Source organism: Sinocyclocheilus rhinocerous, unplaced genomic scaffold (genome assembly GCF_001515625.1).
Source record: "Sinocyclocheilus rhinocerous isolate Xijiao unplaced genomic scaffold, SAMN03320098_v1.1 scaffold95, whole genome shotgun sequence".
Lineage (NCBI taxonomy): Eukaryota > Metazoa > Chordata > Actinopteri > Cypriniformes > Cyprinidae > Sinocyclocheilus > Sinocyclocheilus rhinocerous.
Window position 1 is genome coordinate 1,252,694 of NW_015662004.1, and position 9,055 is coordinate 1,261,748.

Consider the following 9,055-nt stretch of genomic DNA (forward strand, 5'->3'; position numbering starts at 1 on the left):
TAAAATGTCAGTGGAAGCCAATGGTAGGGGTGTGCGATATCCATCGTCTATGATAATACTGTAAGTGTTGTTTTAGTGATGTGTGTACTGACATTATCGAGTATGCATATGGCGAAAAAAAAATGCATCTTGAGGGCTGCAACAAACAATTCTTTTGATAATCAGTTAATCTAACGATTATCAGAAAGAGTAATCAAATAATCATTGATTATTTCACGATTAATCAGTAGGCTTTGGTTATACATATTCTAACTAATGAATAAATCAAGGTAATCACTTAAGCTTTTGAAAATGTCAAACAATTATATTAATGTTGTACAATTACATTTATTATACAACTTTTTTTTTTTTTTACAATACAAATAAATATATCTCATAACTTTAACTTTTAATAACAGTGAAATGGTTTTATATATTGTTGTATTTATGATTGTTTTGCTAGTTCCAGAGTCGATGCTATGCAGTTATGATAAATTCAAGAAGCATTGTTATTCCAAACATACTTGTTTTTAGTGTACAGTCAATAATGTATCGCATACAATGCTGTACAAAAGTATTTCATGCTTTAAAAAAACATTATTTTTATCTTTAGCTTTAGTGTGCCAGTAAATCAAACCAGCACTTTTCAAGAAAAAACATTTCATAGAATCCACCTTTTTCCTGAGAAACCGATGAGCGCCACCATGATGGATTATAACTTCCGTTTGGATGCCTGTTGGATGCTCCAGTGAAACCCATGTTAAAACGGGGTAAAAAGATAGACTGAATTAATTACTGAATTAAAGTTTTGCAGAAATGTACATATTTCCAATGAACCAGGGTAGGATAAACTACGCCAGTGGTTACAGTGTTACACTAAATCCACTAAAAGTCAGCTTGACACCAGTTGATAGTAGGGGTAACAGCGAAAACGGGAGTAAAACAAATGATTATCTGCTTAAATTAAAAGCAGCTGGACTTGACAGTGATCCTCACAACTTACCAAAGAACCACACTGACAAGTGGCCAGGAATCTGGTTTCCTGACATTTAGGCCCTGTCCAAACGAACATGGGTATTTTCAAAAACCGCAGCTTTTTCAGTGCGGTTTGGCCATTCGCAATAGCAGAACCTTTTTGAAAACTCCTGCCAGGGTGAAGATTTTCAGAAACTCCGGTTGCACTGTTGTCGGCTTGTGACGTCGCTGTTATCTCCTTTGTTTGACATCAGATTGTGCGCCCCTATCTCCTTTGTTGTCCCATTGGCTCTAATGTTTCTGCACGCTCTGAGAGGTTTGGCTGCAGTCATCATGATAGTACAATACAGTCAGCAGTGCTCGCCTGGTTTTAGTCCCCAAAGGATTCTACTGGTGCTATTGAGACAGACTTTTCAAGGGGTTTCATATACACAAAAAGTCACATTTTATGCCACACACCTGTCACACGATGCACACTACTTGCACAGCTGTGTAGTCTGACACCATTGTGCCATTCCAACAGTTCCACTTTGATACTCAATATTTGTGATCCTAATATATAGGATTTATGTAAAAACTATACCCTTGATAAAGCAGTGAGACAGTGGTGTAAATGTGGATCGAGAGAAGTGAATCAAGAGATTTGGCCTGCATGTAGATGTGCATCTGGCTGGCATTATATACGCATGAGGAAGTGGCAACCGATGATCGTATAGTTCATCGGGCAAATGTTTGTATCACAGGTTCCAAAAGAAGAAGCATTTTTGTTTCCCAAAGAATCTTCCAGTGAACAGTTCTTAAAAGAACATTTTTTTCTTAGTGTGAAGAACATTTAAAAAAATCTAAAGAACGTTTTTTCACTATAAAGAACCTTTTGTGGAATGGAAAGGTTCCATGGATGTTAAAGGGATAGTTCACTTCAGGAGGCCTTTATTAACCCCCCGGAAGCTAGAGATTATGGTATATAAAGTTTTAAATATGGATATTTTATATTATGGATATTTTTCTTACAACTGCAGTGGTATTCATCTGAAAGAAGAAAGTCATATACACCTAGGATGGCTTGAGGGTGAGTAAATCATGGGGTAATTTTCATTTTTGGGTGAACTATCCCTTTAAAGGTTCTTCCTGGCACCAAAGAATAAAGTACCTTTACCTTTTAGAGTGCAGGTCTAGAATAATTTTGGTGCCTTTTTGCAAGCAAGTTATGTTGGCTTAGTCCAAATGTTTATTATTAATATTATTATCATTATTATTATTATTATATAGACTTGTAGAAATGATTTTTGAAGTTGTGTTCAATTCACTGTGTTACATGATGATTCTTTGTAATTGTTTGTGAAATTTACGCATCAGTAAATCTAAGGCTGATGATACACGGGGCAACTTTTTGGGTAATGTTGCCGTCAATGGGCAACCAGGTGAGACACAGGGCCCACGACCGATCTAAAATTCTCAGATAGACATTTGTTACCCATTCTTAATGGGAAAGTGCCCAAGCAACATTGCTCAAAAAAGTTGCCTGGAATAATTGCTCAAAAAGTTGCCACGTGTATCATCAGCCTAAGACTCTTAAAGGGATAGTTCATCCAAAAATGAAAATTTGATGTTTATCTGCTTACCCCCAGGGCATCCAAGATGTAGGTGACTTTGTTTCTTCAGTAGAACACATATGATGATCTTTAACTTTAACCGTTGCAGTCTATCAGTCGTATAATGCGGGCTGGGCAAAAAAAATTTAATTTTTCGATTAATCGTTTTTTTATATGACATCGATTCGATATCGATTCTCAAAAGCCGCGAATCGATCTTTTCCAGTATTTATTTCAGCACACATTTAAAACAAGATCTGATTAATGTGAATCTTATCATTAGTCTTCTCCACTAGATGTCACCCTTATTTACCTTGCGCGATGTTACAACAGAAAGCCTGTCATTCATTCAGTGCTTATCATGGCCATACGCATGATTCTCAATGCTCAGGTGAAATGCTATAGTAATACTATAAATCTGCGGAAGCATTTGATATCACGCATAAGGCGCCATGATTTCCGAAATGAATGAATGGCGGATGGCGCGGCGCACTTTGTTTACTATACACATACTAAAGCGCGGATGACGCTCGCGGTGTTTCCAGCTTATGCCGTCTCACTATATGATGATATAAACACGAATGTCATCTCCAGCTGCTCTGAGAGTCACTTCATTAGCATTTACCGTTTCATTTGAGAAATCTACCGTCATATCACATACACAGCAGCTGCAAGTTCTTCACGGCAACCCGTCAAAATAAAAGTTTAGTTTAACGTTAAACTGTCAGAATATATAGCGCGTACACACCTCATGCACCGGATGCCGTGCGCGTGCCCAAAGACAGTTGGACATAGTGGTGTATTAGAGGTAAAAAATGATATAAATACTGTTCGGTTTCTGGCACAAACTGATCGTTTCGTGTCCTAGGACATCAATGTGTCGTCACGAGCCGCAGGATTTAATTTGAATTTGTCTGTGCATGTTTTTTTTACTCTCATAGATTTTGTTACCATTGCCATGCATTATAAGACTGAGAGACTGCAACGGTTAAAGTTAAAAATCATCATTTGTGTTCTACTGAAGAAACAAATTCATCTTGGATTTGGATGCCCTGGGGGTAAGCAGATAAACATCAAATGTTCATTTTTGGGTGAACTATGTGATAGACTGCAACGGTTAAAGTTAAAGATCATCATATGTGTTCTACTGAAGAAACAAAGTCACCTACATCTTGGATGCCCTGGGGGTAAGCAGATAAACATCAAATTTTCATTTTTGGGTGAACTATCCCTTTAAGATGAAATTTGAGAAATGTGATGAATGTAGAAAACAGAAAAATCAAGGTAAATGTCACTCATGAGCAGAATATTTCCAAACAAGCTGAATTTGTATTTATTTATTTATTTATTTTTGTAAAATTATACAGGTGTGAAAATATTATTTCTCCACGTTTAGGATACATCTATGATATAATTTTATTCAAATGAAGCTTAAAATGTAATTTCTTTCACAGTTTGAGATGCGGTGAAAATGACACTGTGTTGGAAATTCAGGAAAGATTAAAAAATGACGGAATTCTCCCATGATGCATGTATGTTTTTCACTGCTGAACATTGTTGCTTGACAAATTTAAACTACTGAAAATTGTGTCTTTGTTACAGCAGAGCAAGGAGGAGGAAAGATGGTGGATCTAAATGCAGCAGTGGAAGTTTATTAACAAAAACAACGCAACAGTTTTACATTAAATATGTAATGACAAAAGTGGACAATGAACAAAAGAAACTGAGGGCATTAAATAAAAAGGATAACGAGGAACTAAAACAAGGCACACGTGGGAATAATCAGTTAACTTATTGGAAACTAACTGGTGACAAGAACAAAGGAAACAGGAATGAAAACACAGGAAGACAAGGGCAAACTGATAGTCCATGCTAAGTGCAAACTAAAAGTCTATGAAAACTAAAACAGAACTGAACAGAACCATGACAGTCAAACCGTGACAGCCAAACTAATTCACAATTAAAACTTAATTATAGCAAAAATCATTTACGCCATGTCTTTTAATAGCCCCCAACACAGAAAGTTTATTGAGATTCATTTAGGACAGTGTGTTTGTGTTCTTGTAAATACAGCACTTGAAAGCAGCATTACAGAATTTCTTGAGCAGTAGACACTTAAAGGCTGCTGTTGTTAGGACTACATTAAAGTGACGTTTTATTCAGCTATGCCACAAAGCCAACATAAGTGCTTCAGTGAATGTGAGAGCAGAGTAAAGAGGACAGCACTTCTGTGTTACATCTGAAAGTATGCATGTAATCGCTGTATATGGGCTATTTTAGTCTGTCATTGTTTCTTGCTCTGAGCATAATTGTCTCTCCTGTCGGGAGATGGCATTTAGTGTGTCTTAGTATAAATGTGCCATACAAGTTACCCTCATGGCTGCAGTTTCTTGTGATTGATCCATGTCTCTGTGTCTTATGTAAGTGCTCCAGATCTGTGGACTGTGGAATTGGAGCTTCCACATTTACATTTTACGCATTTATGCTTTTATCCAAAGGAGCTTAGATTGCATCTAAGGTATACAATTTATCACTTCACGCATTCTCTGGGGGAAAAAAACTAGTTCCCTTTCAGTCGGTCACTCTCGACGTCACGTCGGATGCAAGGCATGTTTTTCGTGCTATTTCAATTGTTTGTATTGTTTTTGTATGGATTCATATTTAATTTGAATCATATTTAACATCTTAATTTATATGTACCAATAATCATCCATATTTATCTACATATAATATAATTTATATACATATATATATATATATACACATAGTAGATTTAATAGATTTTTTTATGTTTTTGAAAGAAGTCTCTTATGCTCACCAAGGCTGCATTTATTTGATCAAGAATATAGTAAAAACAGTAATATTGTGAAATATTATTACAATTTGCATCTTGCATTTTTACTACTGTAATATATTGTTAAATGTAAGTTATTCCTGTGATGCAAAGCTGAATTTTCAGCATCATTACTCCAGTCTTCAGTACAATACATTTATATATTTATTAGTGCTGTCAAACGATTCATCGCGATTAATCGCATACAAAATAAAAGTTTACATAATATATGTATGTGTACTGTGTTGATTTATTATGTGTATATATAAATACACACACATGCATGTATATATTTCAGAAAAATATGTTATGTTTATATATTAAATATATTTATATATAATATAAATATATATATAGAGAAAATAAATGTAGACATGTAAATACGTGTCAATATTTATAAATATATAATGTACATATATACTGTATGTGTGTGTATTCATATATACATAATAAATATACACAGAACACACATATATTATGCAAACAAAAACTTTTATTTTGTATGCGATTAATCGTGATTAATTGTTTGACAGCCCTAATTTTTTATAAAAAATACCACACTTTGAATCAATTCACTGACTGAACTGATTCATGGAAATTAAATACTTACCAACTCCAACTTCTTACAGACATCATCCATCCATCCATGTATGTCTTGTATTTCTGAAGAACAGAATACATCTGAAATCTGATGCTAAAGATACAACTTTTTTTGTGCTTCTAACTTGTCTGTATATCAACAACAGTTATTATATCTGAGATCAAGCGAGGTCCATCAGTAACTGAACCTCACAGCAGTAGGCCGCCTCACTGGCTCATTTCAGATGCTCATTTCCTGCTCAGCTCTGCCATGAAAACATTGTCTGGAAATGAGCCACTTATGGCAATTGAACACATCTTTGCTAGATAGATGGATATCAGTAAATATCACAAGCATTAGTGTGCCCACAATATAATGAACCTGTACATCATATCAGTAAACAAATGTAATGTTTAAAGTTGGTCAGTGGAGGGTGCTAGTTGAAAAGTGTTGTAATTGTTGAGCAGGCTGCCAGCGTGATGACAGCAGTGTGTGGAGCCAGGTGGTCTTGTTTCCGCATCACTTCCTCTGTCCTGTACTCCTGTCATTTTAGGCCTGAATAAACATTTGGACTGCCAGATCTGTGACACTCTAGAAGATGTGAATGAGACGGTGCTCGTATGTGTGTGTGCTCATGTGCATTGTGTGTATGTGGCATCCTTTCCTCTGTATCTCACAGCACATATGGTCATTGTTATTCCTACTAAATGACAAAACCAGAACAGAGCCTGCTGAAGCAATGCTATCAGCTCAGCCCAAAATGCTGCTATCAGCTAAACTATTCCATCATCCTTAGACACATTCATGGTGTATAGTCATAACCTAGAGGAGGATTGCCCTCAAACATCTAAACCTGACGACTGTAAAGGTAACCTTTTTTTTTTTTTACAGGAATAATTCACCAAAACATTTTCTTTCTTTCTTGGTGGAATGGAAAGGGAGATGTTTAGGGAAATGTCTAAATGACTCTTTCCCATACAATAAAAGAAGATGTGAACAGGTTGAATGGGATTTTATGTTGGAACAACATGAGGTTGAGTAAATGACACAATTGTAATTTTTGGTGCAAACTGTTTTTTTTTTGTGTGTGTGTGCTCCTTTAGTGCATTATGATGCTTGCATTGTGTTTGCTATGCATTATGATGACTCGTGTGACCTATATTTTGCATTTCTGTATGCAATACTAACAAATGTGGTGTATATTATTAATCTTAACCCTGTAAATCCTATAATTAATAAAAAATGTTAATATAATTTTACTACTTGGAGTTGTAACTGATCATAATTACATTGAATAATTCCAGTTTATATGTATGTGTGTGTGTGTGTGTGTGTGTGTGTATATATATATATATATAAAAACACTACCATTCAAAAGTTTGTGGTCAGTAAGATTTTATTATATTGTATTATATCAAATACGACATTTATTTAATTAAAATATAAAAATACTGCAAAAACAGTAATGTTGTGAAATATTATTACAATTTAAAAGATGTTTTCTGTTTCAGATGTAATTTATTTCTGTGATCAAAGCTGAATTTTCAGCATCATTCTTCGTCTTCAGAGTCACATGATCTTTCAGAAATCATTCTAATATGCTGATTTGGTTCAGCAAAACATTGTTGAAAGCAGTTGTGCTGCTTAATATTTGATAAATAGAAAGTTCAAATGAACAGCATTTAGAATTTGATTTTTTTTTTCTGACAATGTAGCTGTAAATGTCTTTGCTGTCACTTTTGGTGAACTTAATGTCTCCTTGTATTATCATTGTAATATTATATTAATCTCAGTAAGTTACCATAAAAGGCTGATGTATAAATCCATGCATTTTTAGTACAGTTTGGATTGAAAGTTTTTGACTATTATTTCATTTGTCCGGCTTTACAGGGTTAAGGACTCTGACCAAACCAATGAATATAGAGGATTCTGTACACTGCAGTGAATGCTTAATGATGGAGAGATGTGTGTCTATGGAATGCCAAACCTGACAAAATTAGAAATAAATAAATATATAAAGAAAAGTAAAAAAAACTAAAATAAATATTTATTTATTTATAATTTTATTTCCTTATTTATTTTGTATTTTTCCTACATTTAGTTATTTTTCTTTTATTTATACATTTATTTATTTCCACTTATTTATTTCTACATTTCTTTGTCCATAAAATGAGGAGGGCATGTTTTACCTCAGGAATAGCAATCGAGACAGACTAGGCGAGGGATAAGCTTTGAGGCCACAGTGACACCTAGTGCAGTGTGGCCAAACGGAGTGTACATGATGTGCCTGTTGACTTAGATGGGCAATATGGCCAAAATCTCATATCATGGGTTAAGTCATTTAATATCACCCTAACTGTATTTATATTGGGTGACATGGATACATATACTCTTTTTTTCTGGACATGGCCATAAAAGATCGTCCGGTCTGGATTTCTAAAATGTCTTGGGCTGGAAAACAAGATCAGTAACATATTCAATAGATCTGATAAAGTTCAATGTGAAGTCGCATTGATCAATATGCTTGTGTCAACTTCACTGTAATGTGCACTGGTTCCTTTCCGTGTTCTGAGCTCCTGTCCAAGTCTCAATCAAGCGCAAGCTCTTATCAGCCCCATCCATTGACACCAAATGTGATTAATACTGGAAAATATCAAGCGCTTCCATTTCAGAGTGCCTGTTATCAGATCTGTTGAAGATGAAGAAATTCTTGTTTGCCAGCCCAAGACATTTTAGAAATCCAGACCGGACAATGTTTTACATGTCCGGAATAAGTATATGTATCCATGTCACCCAGTATACATGCAGTCAGGGTGATATTAAATGACTTAACCCATGATATGAGATTTTGGCCATATTGCCCATCTAAGTCATTCATCCCACTATCAAAAGGGACGTCATGTACACTTATTGTATTTGGTTTGGGCACCACAATGTGTCACTGTGGCCTCAAAGCTTACCCCTCGCCTACTCTGGCTCGATTGCTATTCCTGAGGTAAAACACGCCCTCCTTATTACCCTACGGACAAAGAAATCTTAAAATAAATAAATGTAGAAATAAATGTGGAAATAAATAAATGTGGAAATAAATAAATA